This window comes from Zingiber officinale, chromosome 3A (genome assembly GCF_018446385.1).
Source record: "Zingiber officinale cultivar Zhangliang chromosome 3A, Zo_v1.1, whole genome shotgun sequence".
NCBI classification, from domain to species: domain Eukaryota; kingdom Viridiplantae; phylum Streptophyta; class Magnoliopsida; order Zingiberales; family Zingiberaceae; genus Zingiber; species Zingiber officinale.
The window spans coordinates 72,340,386-72,358,545 of NC_055990.1; the positions used below are offsets into that span (position 1 = coordinate 72,340,386).

An 18,160-nucleotide genomic window follows, 5' to 3' on the forward strand; every position below is an offset into this window, starting at 1 on the left:
CGAGTTTACGGGGATGAAAATAGGGCCCGGGAAAAAGCCTGTTTGGGCTACCCCATTTAAGCGAGGGAAAGTCTATTTATTTTTATTCTTTTCCTTTTCTTTTCTTTCTCCCCAACGTCGTTTCCTTTTCCCCTCCGCGCGCCCGACGCGATTTCTTGGCCCTAACCGCACACGGCGGTTCTCTACTTCTTCCTCGCCGAGCCTCTTTCCCTTCTTCTCTTTCCCTTCTTTTGTGCCCTAGCCGCCGTCACTGTGAGGTCTGAGCCCCATTTTCCCTGCCGCCGGTGATGCTAAGCATCTCTTCACCTTGCCGCCGACCTCCCTTGTGATCCAGCGCCGCCGAGCTCAGGTGACCTAGCCATCTTCTTTGCCGTGTGCTCAAGGTCTTCTCTCCCTCTCCCTGCTTAAGTCGAGATCGCGGCAACGAGACGAGGTCAAGCTTATCGGCGTCGCCCACCTCCGGTTCCCTTACCTGGAGAGGAAACTGTGCTGAATTTCCTGTGCCCTAGCGCGGTCGTCGGATTCTTATCAGCTCCGACCAGTGGAGAGGAAGAGCAACTAGTTGAGGGCTGTGGAGCAACAAACATGGCTGTGAGGTACAGGTATCGTGTCCTGTGGATTTGGAATTTTATGCGCTGTGGATTTCTTTTGATCCAGCAGCTCACTGTGGGTTCGGACAGGAGCAAGGAAATCAAGCCTAGTCTTTCCCTCTGTTAAATCTCCGGTAGAGAGGAAGAACTTGACACCGTTGCAGTTCCTTGCAGTGTTGGCAATAGACCGTTGGTAGCAACGTTCTTTGGGAAGCAAGCTTTGGCAACAACTTGTCCGGCAGTGAGTTATCGGCTGAGGCATTCAACTCAGGTGAGTTTTGTTTGAGGTTGCTCACGGATTTAAATCCAGATATAAATGGGGAATGGTTGGGATTACCTAACCTAAATGAATTAAATGAATTGGTTAGTTAGATTTGGATTAGAACTTGTGATGGATTATGCTTATTGCCAGACCTAATTTGAATGGATTAGATAAGAAACGATTGAGGAGTTAGATGATCCAATTAGGATTTATAATTGGATCTAGATTTATGTTAGCTTCTCGAGGATTTGATTTAGCTAATTTATTTATATGTAATTAGCTAAATCTGGATACCATGTATTACAGGACTCTGGTTCGAGACGAGCACTTCGACGTGGAGATTGTTTAGCTCGGTCTACATTTAAGGCGGGTACCTCTTGACTTATCTTTTATGATATTGTCATTGGATATGCATAGTATTTTATAACTACAAGCAATGAACATGTTTGTCTTTGGTATGTCACTGTTTGATATCCATAGCATGTTAGGTTTGTCGCCTGTGATGTGTCCGTGCTTATATCTCGTGATTTGTTGCCATGAGTATCTTATTGCCATGAGTATCTTAGTTTCTAGAGTGACATACCATGCTTTACTGAGGTTAGGATTAGATTCTGGATTTTTGTTTCTGGCATGTGTATCCAAATTATCTGATACTTAGGTTTTTATGTCATGCCTGGATTGTGTATTTCTATTGGTATATCATATATGATTCGTGTACCTAAACCTTGTGGCTTTGATCTGTGCATATTGTTGGTACATATGCTATGGAAGGGGGATATGTTTAGGATCTAGGTTGTTATACCCTAGAGGACCTATATACTCTAGATCCGTGGATTGACCTACTGATACTGTGGTACCCATATTATGTATATATGGATTTTTCTATGCTGATCAAATATTCTATACTTATTATGTTCAGGACATTGGTTTTTGATATTCTATCTGACCTGTGTACTCTAGATTTTGGTATGTGACCATCGCTTTTATAGTACCCATTTTGTATATATGGATATGGTTATGTTGATCAGTTTTTGCTATGCATAGTGACATGCATCATGATTGCATGCTGTGCGATTGTCGGCTCCACTATGGTTGAGCCCATCGCCAGTTACATGTACTGCACACACCCCCACTCATGGTTTAGTGGTATATCAGGCAGGTGTGTGGCGGTTCTGCTGTTTGGCTCCGTTGGTCATATGACTCAGCGTGGTAGCCGGCAGTCAGTTCCGCTCTGTTTGGCTCCGCTGGCATTTACTCTGTTTGGCTCCGTTGGTCAGGTGACTCAGCGTGGTAGCCGGCAGAGATTTCCTCCCCGTCATCGTGTACCGGGAGATGAGAGCATTGAGCTCCCCCATTTATGATTTGGGGTCACAGGACAGGAGTACTCCGACAGCATTCCGTCCACTCGGTCACTGTTCAGGAGCAGTGATGTTAGAGTGCACGGTCATCACATGCATTGGTTGCCTTTATTTGTTTGTGTTTGCTGCACTTATATGCTGCATTTTGGTGGATGCATTTGTTTGACATGCATACAGGAGACATACTGCATATCGGTTTGATGACCCTTTAGTTCAGGATAGGAGTTCCTGGTGAGTACAGCTTCCTTGGTTACTTTTTAGTTTTGTATATTTCCTATATATTATTCGGAAGTTGTATTCCATGTTTATTGCTGTTAGATATATCTTACTAGGCATGTCTATTGGTATTCGCTGAGTTGTTGAACTCACCCCCGTTGACACTATCTTTTCAGGTACCAGGTTATTTATGGTGTCGCTTGGAGCATCCTGTCTGCTGGTCCCCGCGTCACATCAGAAGACATATCGCTGCCTTTCTGTTGTTTTATCTTGGTATATGAAATTTCTGTATTTCGATTGGTGTTCTAATTTTGTTTCCGGGTGTTATGTTGTTGGTTGTGTAAGCCTAGCCGGCTAGCAGTTTTTATGTTTGGTTGTATTTGGTTTCTGTCAGTTTTTGTTGTGTTTTGGTTTTGGTACAGCCGAGTGGGCTGCTTTACTTTTAACTGCGTGGTTGTGTCAGCCAGAGGCTGAATTTGATATTAACTGCGTGGTGTTTGTTTTCTTTTATTGTTATGATTCCAGCCGCATGTGGCTGAGGTATATTATGCCTGTAGAAGTGCTTCAGATTGTCACCCGTACAGGGGAGGTGCTGCCGAAATTTCTTCGGACAGAGACTCCCTCGGGGCGTGACAGCAAAAATGAAGATTTTCATTCTTTTTCTCCTTTTATTCCAATTAAGAGGAAGAAGGAAAAATGATCTTTTCCTTCCCTCTTCTTTTACTCATCCTAAAAGAAGGGAGAAAGTAAAAACTCTCTTTTCATTGTAAGAAGAGAAGGAAGCCTGAATTTCTCCTCCTTAGTGAAGTGAGCCTTCACTTTCCTTACCTTTAACCATAATTTCCCTCTTTTCATATCAGCACACCCCTGCTGGGGCTACTGGTTATGACATGGAATCACTTACCAAGAGGTCCAAGGTTCAATGTAAAATACCGGAAAAATGACGAATATTAATAAGGGAATTTTTTCGGAATTTTTGGACATTTTTCGGGAATTTTTCGGAGCTCGTACGAACGAGTTGACGGGGATAAAAACGGGGCCCGGAAAAAAAAAAAAAACCTATTCGGGCTACCCCATTTAAGTGAGAAAAAGTTGATTTTTTTACTTTTTCTTTTTAAATTCCTTTTCTTTATTCTCCTCACCGAAAACTCTTCTCCCTCGCGAGCCTGACCCGAGCCTTCTCCTCTTCTTCTCTCACGCCCGACGCCGGCCCTAACCGCCGGCCGGCGGTCTCTTCCTCCCCGAAACCCGAAGCCATTGCCTCTTCCCTTCTTCTCTCCCCACGCGTGCCTGCCGAGCCTCACCCGACGACTCCACAGCCCGACGGCTGTGCCCTAATCGCCAACGCACCCCTCGATGCACTAGCCACCCGGCGCCGCCGATCGCCTTCTCCTCTTCCTTCCTGTCCAAGCATCGGCGTCGCGTGAGCCACTCTCAACCCACTGTCGTCTTCCCTAGCGTCGCTCCGTTGCCGCCACCACCACACGGGACAGCGACGACGCCCCCACAGTAGACGCGGCCGAGAGCTCCCACCGTGCCCTAGCCCCTCTTAGTGGATAACCGGCTGCCAACGCTCAAAGTCACTGTCGATTTGCAGCCTCTGCCCTAACCTCTGCTTCCGACGTCGGTAAGGGTTCTGCCGTGGCCACCATTTGGGATCCGTATGCCGTCGTTGCCCTCTGCTCTAGTTTACTGCCTCAGTAGCCCCTTGCTGGAAACAACACCGGAGCCCTAAATCCTCCGTTCTCTATTCCAGTGAGTTACTGGATGAAGGTAAGGATCAGGTTGCAATTTTAGTTGTGCACTTGTATTTGATTGGGTAGTTGATGCATTTGTAGTGTGATTTTTGGATTCGATTGTTGGAAGGCACCTAGTTGGTTCCGGCTATCACAGCATTAATAGTTGTTGCTGTCCCTGCTTGATTCCGGCCATCACACCCCTGTCAACAGATTGGCACATCTGAGGTAAGATTAGGTTGTAAGATGGGTTGTTGTTTGATTTGTGATTCCTTATTATTGATCTCAACTTGATCTGATCAGTGGGAAGGATTTCAGCAGGGAGTTTGTGTTCTGTGGGCTTACTTGGTTCTAGCAGAAAATTCCGACCAGCAGCACCCCTTGTTCCAGAAATCAATAAGGCTGAGAAATAAGGTAAGGTGTAGGACATTTGATATATGTTATGAATCATGGTTTTGATTCAATTATTTCAGATAGTGTTTGTGTCAAAGGAATTAGGATTTTATTTTAATCTAATAGTATGAGTAAGGTTTTATACTCATTTAGAGTTAGAGTTTTTGTTTAGCTATTTGTGAGAATTGTAGCTAAATAAAATATATTTATATTGGTGATACAGGACTTGACGCGAGACGAGTATCTCGACGTCAGATTTGGACCTGATAGCATTGGACCTTTATTTTGGAGGCGGGTACTTTTGACTTATTGTCTTTGATATGCTTAGTAATGAAAATAATATGTTGCATTAATTGTGTTTCCTATTTGTTTCGGTTAATCACTGCCCAATACATGTTACTTGTTTGATTGATTGTTTGATTGCATCTCGTATTGATCTTGTACCCGATCTATCATGCTCATGGGTAGTGATATAACCATGTTTCACATGTTCAGGACCTAGGTTTGATACCTTATTGATCTGTATATCTTGATATGATCTATTCATTATGGTGCCCATTATTATATGTCCAGAGGTTGGTTTAGTATATTACCATGCTTAGTGACATGCACCATTTGCATGATCGCATGCTGTGCGATAGATTGCTCCATTATTGTCGAGCACATTGCCAGTTTCATCACTGTTCGGTGCTCCGTTGTGACGCTCATGGGTAGCGAGATACAGCGTGGTAGCACGTCAGTTTGACTCTTCCGGTGCTCCGTTGATCCGCTCAGGGGTAGTGTGACGCAGCGTGTAGAGATTCCTCCTCATCATAGCGTACCGGGAGATGAGAGCATTGCGCTCCCCCATTTATGATTTGGGGTAGGAGTACGTATGTACTCTGACAGCATCCCGTCCACTCGATCACTCATCAGGAGTAGTGTTGCTGAGTGCACGTTTGTCACAGCCCTACCCACTTGGTCCCACTTATGTTGTGAGTTGGCTGACTGGCGTCAGGGGTGACCATGACATTGGCATCATATGCATGATGCATTTATTGTTTGTGATTGTGATTGTTGCATTTATATGCTGCATATTGTTTGGATACCTATGTTTGACATGCATACAGGTCTTCTATACCTTTCGGACTGTTTGTCCTTTTACCGGGTCCTGGTTAGTGCAGATTCTCTCCTGTTCTCTTCGATTTGCATCTATCTTTATTATTGTCAGGAGACTGTACGCATGATTAGTGCTAAGTGTTATTTCTTTACTTTGCATATCAATTGTACCTGCTGAGTGTTGGACTCACCCCGCCTCCATTGTCGTTATTTTCAGGTTGATGCTGTCAGGAGGGAGTTCCAGTCGCTAGTCCCCACAGCACGTGGTGCTAGATCCCTGCAGACCTCCAGCTATTTGCTATCGTTTGTATTGTTTTGATTCTCACTTGACTATATTTAGATTTGTATGTTGAATACTTAGATATTATATAATTTGTCTCGTTGATGGATTTGTTTTCGATTTTATACTACTACATGTCTGCCTGGACGGCAGAAGAGGTAAGAAAATCGGATTTGGGCTTTACGAGTGTAGTTGAGTAGGGTTGATTTCGAGTCAGAGTATTACTATGTTGTTTATTTTATTAACTGCGTGGTTGTGACAGCCAGAGGCTGAATACTTATATAAACTGCGTGGTGATTGGTTTTATTTACTGTTATTATTCCAGCCGCCTGTGGCTGAGGTATATGGGTTATGTAGAAGTTTCAGATTGTCCGCTGTACAGGGGAGATGCTGCCGAAATTTCTTCGGACAGGGACTCCTATGGGGCGTGACATTCAATCCTTGGTCATGCCTCTTTTTGGTTCTTTTTCTTTTATATTTTTGAGAATCCACATAAGGCCTATACTATATCATGTATAAATCTATTTGAATTATTAATGCCCATTTTAATCATGCATAAATCTATATTAATCATGCATAAATCTACATGAATTATTAGAGATCCTATGGGTTTTATAGTGGGCACGAAGAAGAGCCAAAATCTCAAGCTCTCCGAAAACCCTAGAAGCCTAATTCGGATTGTAAGACCAAGAAACCAAGGTAAGTGCTACTCACCTACGGTAAGGGTAGTTTCGAGCTTTGATTTAGTGTTTCTTTTAGTTTTCAGAATATGCTGTAAAGGATTGTGGTTGCTTGGGAATTTAGAGTAGATCCAAGATTTGTTTTTCCCTTGTAATTAGAAATTCAGATTTTTATGTGAGCTTATAGTGCAAATTTTAATTAAGCCTATAGTGCAGATTTTAATTAAGTTTATAGTGCAGATTTTTATGTAAGCTTATAGTGCAGATTTTAATTAAGCTTATAGTGCAGATTTTAATTAAGTTTTTAGTGCAGATTTTTGGTGGAATTCATAGTGCAGATTTTAATTAAGCCTATAGTGCAAATTTTAATTAAGCTTATAGTGTAGATTTTTATGTAAGCTTATAGTACAGATTTTAATTAAGCTTATAGTGCATATTTTAATTAAGTTTATAGTGCAGATTTTTTGTGGAACTTGTAGTGCAGATTTTTGGTGGAATTTATAGTGCAAATTTTTGGTGGAACTTGTAGTGCAGATTTTTGATGGAACTTATAGTGTAGTTTTTTAAAAAAAGATTATAGTGCAGTTTGGTTAAGTATTATAGTGCAAAATTTATGCTTGCATAGTATGCAGAAATAGTGTAGCATAGAATGCAGAATCTTGATTAGCATAGTATGCAGAATTTTGATTAGCATAGTATGCAGATTTTTGTTTATACATTTCAAAGTTAGAATTTGTTTAAACATTTCAGTTTTTAAAGAAGCATTCTTTTATTAGAGGTATTAACAAGTATAAGAAAGATAAAGAAAAGAAAGGAAAAGGCCAAGGCCTTAAGTAGATCCCAAAGTCAAGACTTTAAGGATTTTGACATACAAGGTGCTCGTTAAAATGCCAAGGCATTTAAAGAAGAAGTAATTAAGATAAATCAGCTTATGAATCAGTATTTTACTTTTATCAGTGGCACTGTGCTGGACTCTTAGTTATCCTTGGGTTGGGCTCCCATAGTCGTCCCTAGATTTAGATAACCTAGTAAACCCTACTAGATTCGGGACTAGCTACCTCGGGTTTAGTTAGGGATGCGCGCATAGCAAGTACAGTTGCCGGGCCCATCAGCAGCATGATTATTATTTTTATCTATTATGAAAATAGTTTTCAAAACTTCACAAATCAGTTACGTGAATACAGTTCAGATTCGACATTAGCCTAGCATCAGTTTAGCTTAGCTTATGTATCAGTTCAGTTAAACTTATTATTCTGAAGTATAAAAGTATAAGTTTTGAACAAGTGAAATAAGCTTTACATGTTTTAGCATTTCAGCATGTCTTGTTTCTTTTGCTATTAGATGAGCATGTGTAGTATTTCCTTTAAAGCATTCAATTTTAGATTTATTTTATTCACATGCATATTCGAGTTTTGTGAGTTAGATAGCGCTTACTAAGAAATTTTACTTATAGTTGCATTTCCTCTTACTGCAGATAAAGGAAAAGAAAAGTTATAGCAAAGGAAGGTGACAAGGAGGTGCGGATGGATGTGTGATGCCTGGACTATAGAATCCTTGGGATTAGCATAACAATTTATTAAGATTGTTTTGCACATTAGATGTAACGCCCCAAATTTCCTCAATTAGAGTCCTAAAAGTAATTTAAAAATATTTAAAAATACTATAGAAATATTCTAGTGATTTTTAGAAATTTTTAGAGTATTTTTATGTAATTTTTGGAGGTCGTTTGATATTTTTACTAAACAAAGAAAGTTTCGACAAAAAAATGTCCAAGCCGAGAATTGAACCCACGACCTTTGACTCGGTCAAAACCAGGCTGACCAGGTGTGCAAATGGATTTTTCTATTTAGAAAAGTTAGAAAAATTTATTTAAGATAGTTAACAGAATATTATAAAAGGGATAAGTTGATGTTGGATTTGTTTGTTTAGAAAAGGTAGCGAATTTATTTAATATAGTTAACAGAATATTATAAAAGGGATAAGTTTATGTTGGATTTATCTGTTTAGAAAAGGTAGCGAATTTATTTAAGATAGTTAACAGAATATTGGATTATAAAAGGGATAAGTTGATGTTGGATTTGTTTGTTTAGAAAAGGTAGCGAATTTATTTAAGATAGTTAACAGAATATTGGATTATAAAAGGGATAAGTTGATGTTGGATTTGTCTGTTTAGAAAAGATAGCGAATTTATTTAAGGAGTTAACAGAAATATTAAGTTATAAAAAGGGATAAGTTGATGCTCTATTTTCCCGTGACTTAAACCATTCTCTCCTTCTCTTCTGCGTACGATGGCGGAGCTTTGGCAGAAAACGAAAGGGAGTTAGGGCATCATCTCCGACGGCCGACCAAGGTCCTAGAAGCCCTTTTTGTTCGGTTGTGAGTCCAAGAAGCAAGGTAAGTGCTTCTCACCTGCAGTAGGAGTTGTTTCGGACCTTTGTTCTTCTTGAATTCGAAGCATGAGAAGCGCTTATAGTGTAGATTTTTAATTAAGCCTATAGTCATATTTTAATTAAGCTTATAGTACAGATTTTTATGTAGACTTATAGTGCAGATTTTAATTAAGCTTGTAGTGCAGATTTTTAATTAAGCCTATAATGCAGATTTTAATTAAGCTTATAGTACAGATTTTTAATTAAGCATATACTACAGATTTTAATTAAACTTATAATGCAGATTTTTATGTAAGCTTATAGTGCAGATTTTAATTAAGCCAATAGTGCAAATTTTAATTAAGCTTATAGTGCAGATTTTTAATTAAGCTTATAGTGTAGATTTTAATTAAGCCTATAGTGCAGATTTTAATTAAGCTTATAGTGCAGATTTTTATGTAAGCTTATAGTGCAGATTTTAATTAAGCTTGTAGTGTAGATTTCTTAGAGCTTAAAATGCAGATTTCTTTAGAGCAGATTTCTTTAGAGCTTGTAGTGCAGATTTCTTAAGAGCTTATGGTGCAGATTTCTTTAAAGTTTATAGTGTAGATTTTTTTGGTGGAACTTGTAGTACAGATTTTTGGTGGAATTTATAGTGCAGATTTTTTGTGGAACTTGTAGTGCAGATTTTTGGTGGAACTTATAGTGCAATTTTAAAGAAAAAGATTATAGTGTAGTTTGGTTAAGTATTATAATGCAAAATTTATGTTTGCATAGTATGCAGAAATAGTGTAGCATAGAATGCAGAATCTTGATTAGCATAGTATGCAGAATTTTAATTAGCATAGTATGCAGATTTTTGTTTATGCATTTCAAAGTTAGAATTTGTTTAAACATTTCAGTTTCTTTTTAAAGAAGCATTCTTTTATTAGAGGTATTAACTGTTGGATCGAGACGTGCTAGAGGGGGGGTGAATAGCACTCGTGGCTAAATCGTTCTGTTAAATCGAAGAACTATCAGAGTTTAAAAACACGCAGCGGAATAAAGAACAAATACACACAGAGAGACACGAGAGATTTTACTTCGTTCGGAGCCTAAGGCGACTCCTACTCGAAGGCCCGCGATCCTTGATCGCTTTCCATGGGAAACAACTATAAGCTCGTTAAAAGATTACAATTATGAGTACAATTAAAAGCTATAAGTATTATACCGACAACAAGAAATGCTAAATCTGAAGCTTCGGGTCGTCGGGCACTTGTAGCAACACTTCGGAATGTTTTCTGGAGCAGCACGTTGACGAGAGATTACTTGGTATTTGTTGTCCTGGTGCTGCTGCTCGAGACCCCTTATAAAGGGTGTTCAAGGCGCCTTGAAGCCCTTCAAGGCGCCTTAAACAGGCCGAGTCACCCGCGGAGATCAGCACAGACTTGGTCGAACTTCATCCAGTTCAAGGCGCCTTCAGCCTACCCAAGGCGCCTTCAACCTTCGACCCAAGGCGCCTTGAACTTCATCTAAGGCGCCTCCAACCTTCTGCGCTGGCTTTTCCTGGTTCGCACCCGAGGCGCCTCCAAGCTCCATGGAGGCGCCTCGGACACTGTTCATCCGAGTTGTAACTTGCTCCTTTGTTCCTGCAAAATGTGTTAGTCCCAAACACATACCCTGCAAAACAAAGTTAGCACAGAAACATAATGAATGATAATAATGAAAGTTTTGACAGCATTCGAATTGTCCGGGTCTGACTTCAGGTTTCCCCCCGGAAACCCTAGGTCGACCCGACGCCTACTGTTCCCTCTACGGGGAACACGTCCTCAGATTTACATGTGCCGGTGCGATCCTCGGATCGTGGACTTTCTCGACTCCACGCTTCCGGACTTTCTGCTAGACATCCGCTTCCCGGCTAGTCCAGTCTTTCACCTGGTTCGCAACACCAGGACTTTCCACCTAGGGTTACCACCCCCTAGGACTTTTGCCTGAAGCCATCGACCTGCCAAGACTTTCCGCATAGGGTTACCACCCCCTATGACCTAGGGTTACCACCCCCTAGGGTTTTCCCTTTGCCTAACCGCAGCTAGGACTTTTCTCCACCTAGGGTTACCACCCCCTAGGACCTAGGGTTACCACCCCCTAGGGTTTTTCACCTGCCTAACCGCAGTTAGGACTTTTCCTGAAATACTCATTCAACATGTTAGATCACAACACACCTTAACTTTGAATCCTTTGCCATTATCAAAACTCAGGTTCGATCGTTAGATGCTTCCCGCACCAACAATCTCCCCCTTTTTGATTATGGCAACCCAAATTCAAAGTTAAGTAAAAACAAATGCATAAAAAGTTTTAAGTGAGCAAGCTTAAGTATATAAAATCAAATCAACGCCTAACTTAAGCTAACACTTAAACTTTTGTGAAGCTCCCTCTTAATACAGGGTTTCCTTTTTAAATTTTTACTTTTTACTTTTAAAGTTTACTTTTGAATTTTCTTATTCTCCCCCTTTGCCTTTATCAAAAAAATAAGCCAGTTTCAATTTTTCTTTTTGAAAAATTAATTAGACTAAAAAACAGGATAAGTGCTAAGTTGAAAAATAACTTTTCACCTAAAATTTTGAAAGCACTGAGTTAAAATTTTGCGAAACTATCTGAAAGGTAACCTAGAAAATATCTTAGCAATAATATATAACGTTAGGTTTCAAGGTTGGCTAAGTTTGAAAAAAAAATTTGAAAGTTGCTCTATGAACCACTTAGCTAAGCCTTTTGCAAACATTGAACTTTGAAAATGTAGCTTAAGTGAAAAGTGACTTAGCTTAATTAAAAAAACTGGTTAATTTTTAAGTTGAAGAGAGAGAGTAGCTAAAATTTTAATTTAGGTTATTTATTCAGTTGGTCCTTAAGTCCAAGCATGAGTCAAGTTGAATAGCAATGTAATTGGTGTTGATCAGATATCAGAGCCCTAAAGTATAGGCATTTTTAACTAAAAGATTGAGTATCCTTTGCCAACTGTCTAACCTTGAGTTACTTGCTGATTGTCTACAGGACAATAGCTTTCACTTGGTTAGTCAAGTTAAGTTATTTTGGTCCAGATAGACTTGACTAGAGCTGGAGAACTTAACTTGATTAGTGTTTATTGCATATTTAACGCCCAGACTTATATCAATGCACAGATATAAGCATTCTTGAGTCCAGGCTGTACCCTATGCATCTCACGCCGTTCTATGTTTTACAAACACAATCAAGGTAAACCTAGGTGTTTGTGAGATGCTCTGGCTGAGTCCTAGGGGAACATGATTTCTAAGGGAAAATCCTAGGCTAAGTCCAATTTTTGAAATTCTAGAAAAGTAGGGATTTTGACAAAATCAAGATTTTACCTAGAATTTATAAAAAAAATGTAAGAATATAATGTTATAGTATCTATTCTACCCAACACATACCTATTTGTCTTCTAAGAGAGCTGAACTCAAGTTCAGGTAAGGGTTTTGTGAAAATGTCAGCTAGGTTTGATTTTGACTCAACATAGTTGAGTATAATATCACCCTTAGCTACATGATCCCTTACAAAATGATGCTTCACCTCTATATGTTTAGTCCTTGAGTGATGAATTGGGTTTTTTGTTAGATTTATTGAACTTATATTATCAATTGAAATTTTTGTTTTATGATATTCTAGTTGATAGTCTTTAAGAGTATGCATCATCCATAGCAATTGAGATGCGCATTCACCTAAGGCTATATATTCAGCTTCAGTGGTAGATAAAGCAACACAATGTTGCTTTCTACTTGACCAACTTACAAGGCATTGCCCTATAAATTGACAACTGCCACTTGTGCTTTTTCTATCTAACTTGCATCCAGCGTAATCTGAGTCAGAATAGCCATGAAGGTCAAGAGTGCAAGTTCTAGGGTACCAGAGTCCTATATTTAGAGTACCTTTAATGTACCTAAGTATTCTTTTAACATAGGTTAGGTGTGATTCTTTTGCACAGGATTGGTATCTTACACACATACATACAGCAAACAATATATCAGGTCGGCTTGCAGTTAGATACAGTAAACTACCTATTATACTTCTATAATATTTTGGGTCTACTGGTTTTCCAACTGGGTCAGAGTCAATATTGATGTTGGTTGCCATTGGAGTATTTATTATTTTTGAATTTTCCATACAGAATTTTTTAATTAACTCCTTAGCATATTTAGTTTGATAAACATAACTTCCATCTTTAGTTTGTTTTATTTGTAAGCCTAAGAAAAAATTAAGTTCACCAACCATACTCATTTCAAATTCATTTTCCATTAGTCTAACAAATTCTTTTAGAAATTTAGAGTTAGTAGATCCAAAAATTATATCATCAACATAGATTTGGGCTATGAAGATGTCTTTATCTACAGTTTTTACAAATAGAGTTGGATCTATTTGACCTTGGTTGAAGCCTTTGGATATAAGGTGATTGGATAACCGTTCATACCATGCCCTAGGGGCTTGTTTAAGTCCATACAAGGCCTTTTTTAACTTAAATACATGATTAGGATTGTCTAAGTCTTCAAATCCTGGGGGTTGGCTTACATAGACCTCTTCTTTGATGAAACCATTTAAAAAGGCTGACTTAACATCCATTTGGAATAATTTAAACCCTTTATTTGTTGCATAGGCTAATAGCATTCGAATGGATTCGAGTTTAGCTACTGGTGCGTAGGTTTCATCGTAGTCTAATCCTTCAACTTGACTAAACCCTTTGGCTACTAGTCTGGCTTTGTTTCTTATGATATCACCCTGATCATCCAACTTATTTCTAAAAACCCATTTGGTGTCTATTATTGATTTATCTATGGGTTTAGGTACAAGGTCGCAGACTTGGTTTCTCTCAAATTGGGCTAATTCTTCCTGCATTGCAATAATCCAGTCTGGATCAGGCAGGGCTTCTTCTATAGTTTTAGGTTCAATTTTAGAAATTAGAGCGATCTGACTAAGGTTTCTATAGGATGATCTTGTTCTGACTCCAAGGTTTGGGTCACCCAAAATTTGGTCAGGTGGGTGAGAAGTGCTTATTCTAGTTGGTCTTATCTGTGAGTCAGAACCTTGTACTTCAGACTCATTAAGATTAGGTTGGATTTCATCATCGTCTACTGCTCTTGGATTAGTGTCAATATTTTCATTAGTTAAATTATTTTCTTCATCAAATATTACATTAGTTGTTTCTTCAACTTTCAAGGTATTTTGATTATATACTCTAAAGGCTCTACTGGTAGAGGAGTATCCTAAGAATATTCCTTGGTTAGATTTGGGTGTAAATTTTCCTAAGTAATCTTTAGTATTTAAAATGTGAACTTTACAACCAAATACTTTTAAATAATTTAAGTTAGGAATTTTATGATAATATAGTTCATAAGGAGTTTTCTTGTGATATTTATTGATTAAAATTCTGTTTTGAATATGATTTGCAGTATTTATGGCTTCAGCCCAAAATTGGTGATTTAAATTATATTCATTTAACATAGTTCTGGCGGCTTCTTGTAGTGTTCTATTTTTACGTTCCACCAGGCCATTTTGCTGAGGGGTTCTAGGACATGAAAATTCATGTAGATATCCATTTATTTTACAAAATTGAGTAAATCTATGATTTTCAAATTCTCCCCCGTGATCACTTCTTATTCTTTTAATTTTAGTATCTTTTTCATTTTCTATTAATTTGCAAAAATTACTAAATGTTTCATAGGTTTCATCTTTTGTTTTTAGGAATCTTACCCATGTAAACCTAGAATAGTCATCAATTATTACTAAGCAATACTGGTTCTTGCTTAATGACTTGGCTCCATGTGAATCAAATAGGTCAAGGTGAAGGAGCTCAAGTAATGAGTTGGTTCTTTCTAGATTTGTTGGTTTGTGTGTTGACTTAGTTTGTTTTCCTTGTTGACAAGCATTACAGATTGAGGTTTCAATGAATTTTAGTTTGGGCAAACCTCTAACTAGACCGTTATGACTCATTCTTGAAATGAGTCTTGTGTGAGTGTGACCCAGTCTTCTGTGCCACAAGTCAGTCTCCTCTTCTTGTGTTATTAAACACTTTATTGAGGATGTGGGTAGATTAATTGAGTACATATTATTTTTCCTAAGTCCCTTAAGTGTAATTTCAGGATTTTCAATATTTTTGACTAAACACCTAGTTTTGTCAAAAGTGACTAAGTATCCGCTATCACATAATTGGCTTATACTTAGTAAGTTGAAATTGAAATTATCAACTAACAGAACTTTTCTAATAATAAACTCGGAGCTGAGTTCGATATTACCTCTTCCGATTACTTTAAGTTGACCATTGTTGCCGAATGCAACTGATCCTAAATTTTTTAATTTGAGCTTTGAAAACTTCAATTTATCTCCAGTCATATGTCTGGAGCATCCACTATCCAACATCCATTGATCCAACTCCTACACATGAAGTAGTTGAATTGGTTTCTTTTTAATGGATTAAAGATAGCGTGATTGAAGCAGACACTATGTTTTCTATTCCATTGTATTCAAGATAATTAAAATAAACTAAAAATTACTTTGCATTTTAAGTTTTAAATAATTTTGACATTAATTTTAAGAAGATTTTTATATAATTTTGAAATTAATTTTGAAAAGATTTTTAAATAATTTTGAAATTGATTTTGAAAAGTTTTTTAAATAATTTTGACATTGATTTTGAAAAGATTTTTAAATAATTTTGAAATGAATTTTGAAAAGATTTTTAAATAATTTTGAAATTAATTTTGAGTTAATTACTTTGATGATAATTTAAGATAATTAACTTGATTAATTTAAATTCAATTCAATTTTACTTTTAATTTCTTAGTCATCTCACCCGATCTAAATTGTCAATCAGGGAATCCTATAATTGATGTGAGATGATTTATTGTTGAATTTAAAGGTCTGGTTTAACTTTGTGTTAGCTTCAGGTTTAGCTTTGGGTTCAACAAGTAAGCATTCTTTGGATAAACTTCTGGGTTGTGATGAGTCACAAGGAACTCATTAAAGTAACCATGCCTTCGAAGTTTCCAAATAGTCCTACCCACTGAACTTAGTACAAAACCTTGGTCTAACTAGTTAGGATCCATTTAAGGGTAGCTTCGGTCAGTTTCACTTGGCCAAATGCACCAGGTCGAAGCCATATCTTCCTAGACATGCGATGCCCAAGCTTCCCTAACGTACTATCATCCAAAAATTTCACCAGTACTAAGTTTCAAGGTAAATCTAACCTTTTTTTTTTTTTTTAATCTATCCTTAATTACCCTACCGGGTAGTCTACTCTTGTTTTACCCATTTCGAGTAAAATTTAGGTTCAGTTACCCTGCCGGGTAGTTCTGTCGGAGGTGCCAGCTAGTTTGGATCCTCCATCTATTTTACAATTTAATTTTTAATTTAGCTTCGAATTTTGGATTTTGAATTTGATTTTTAGTTTTGAATAATTTAATTTCGAATTTTAAATTTAGATTTTGTAATTTAATTTTGAACTTTTAATTTAGATTTGAATTTTAATTTAGATTTTGTAATTTAATTTTGAATTTTTTAATTTTGAATTTTAAATTTAGATTTTGTAATTTAATTTTGAATTTTTTAATTTCGAATTTTAAATTTAGATTTTGTAATTTAATTTTGAACTTTTAATTTAGATTTGAATTTTAAATTTAGATTTTGTAATTTAATTTTGAATTTTTTAATTTTGAATTTTAAATTTAGATTTTGTAATTTAATTTTGAATTTTTTAATTTCGAATTTTAAATTTAGATTTTGTAATTTAATTTTGAATTTTTTAATTTCAAATTTTAAATTTAGATTTTGAATTTTAAATTTAATTTATTTTTAGTATCGTTTTTCTTTTTGCTCCCCCTGGATCACGGCCTCGATGTGGTCTATCGAGATAGTATATTTGATCCTTCGGGACCCAGTAATGACCAAATCCAACTTGATTGATCAATTTGGACTTGGGGACCCATGCTTGGACTGATTTACTACTTTGTTTGTTTATTAAAGATAAATAGGATTTATATTTCTTTTTACTTTTGTATCCTAGCCCAGTTCTATTGTAGACAGCTCTTTGTGTCCCAAGAATTAGATCCAAATTCTTGGAACCCAGAGAGAACTTTTCTAGAGTAATTTTTAACTTGTTTAACTGATTTTTCAGATTTGAATTTTCTTTCTCAAGTCGTTGTACTTGAGTTGAATCTTCAGTTAAAGATTTTGAGTTAGTTACTCCTTTAAGAGTGATTATTTCTCTTAAAAGTGACTTAATTTTCAAATTTGACTTAGCTAATTTGCGAAGTAAATAATTGACTAAATTATTGAGTCTAGGAATACTTACAGCGGAGTCTGGTCCTTCGGAAACGGATGCGGATCCGTGGCTTTCCTCAGAGTCGGCTTCTGACTCGCTGATCTGGTCCCGGGCCATCAATGCGAGTAAACTTGTTTGGTTGAGTTCGTCGTCTTCGTCCTCCGAAGAAGATTCGTCCCAGGTTGCCTTTAGAGCCTTCTTTCTTCTTTGCTTCTTGGCTTCCTTTTGATTGGGGCAGTTGGTCTTGATATGGCCCTTCTGGTTGCACCCGTAACATGTGACTTCAAATTTTGTCTTTGATTGGGCCTCCTTGGATTGAACTGCCTTCTTCAGATCTTTCTTGTTGAATCCCTTCTTCTTCTTGTAGAGTTTCTTTACAAGATTCACAAATTCGCCGGCCAGTTCATTTTCTGAATCTTCTGAATCGGATTCGTCTTCTGATTCCGATTCAACTTTTCGCCGTCCTCTTGATTCCCGTGTTCGACTCGTTCCTGCAACCAAAGCAATCCCTTTCTCGGATGGCCGTGCATTAGGTTGTTCATGGAGTTCGAATTCACTAAACAATTCATCTAATTTTAAGGAAGACAAATCCTTAGAGACTTTATAGGCATCTACCATTGATGCCCATAGTGTACTCCTAGGGAATGAGTTAAGGGCATACCTTATTATATCTCTGTTTTCTACCTTCTGCTCGATTCCATGTAGAGAATTCAGGATATCTTGAATTCGGGCGTGCAAAGAGCTTGCCGTCTCGCCTTCCTGCATTTTCAAATTGTATAGTTTATTTAATAACAAATCACGCTTACTTACCTTGGTTTCCGAGGTGACCTCGTGTAGTTCGATCAGTTTCTCCCATAGTTCCTTTGCGGAGGAGAATGG

The 18,160-nt window shown here is 37.6% G+C and overlaps 1 long non-coding RNA gene across 1 annotated transcript; it reads left to right on the forward strand.

The window, feature by feature from the left end:
- Positions 1 to 4,349: 4,349 nt before the first annotated feature.
- On the forward strand, positions 4,350 to 4,822 carry LOC122053830. The gene is made up of 3 exons (XR_006132385.1): positions 4,350 to 4,390; positions 4,466 to 4,576; positions 4,779 to 4,822. It is a non-coding gene; the product is annotated as an uncharacterized LOC122053830 (long non-coding RNA).
- Positions 4,823 to 18,160: the final 13,338 nt, after the last annotated feature.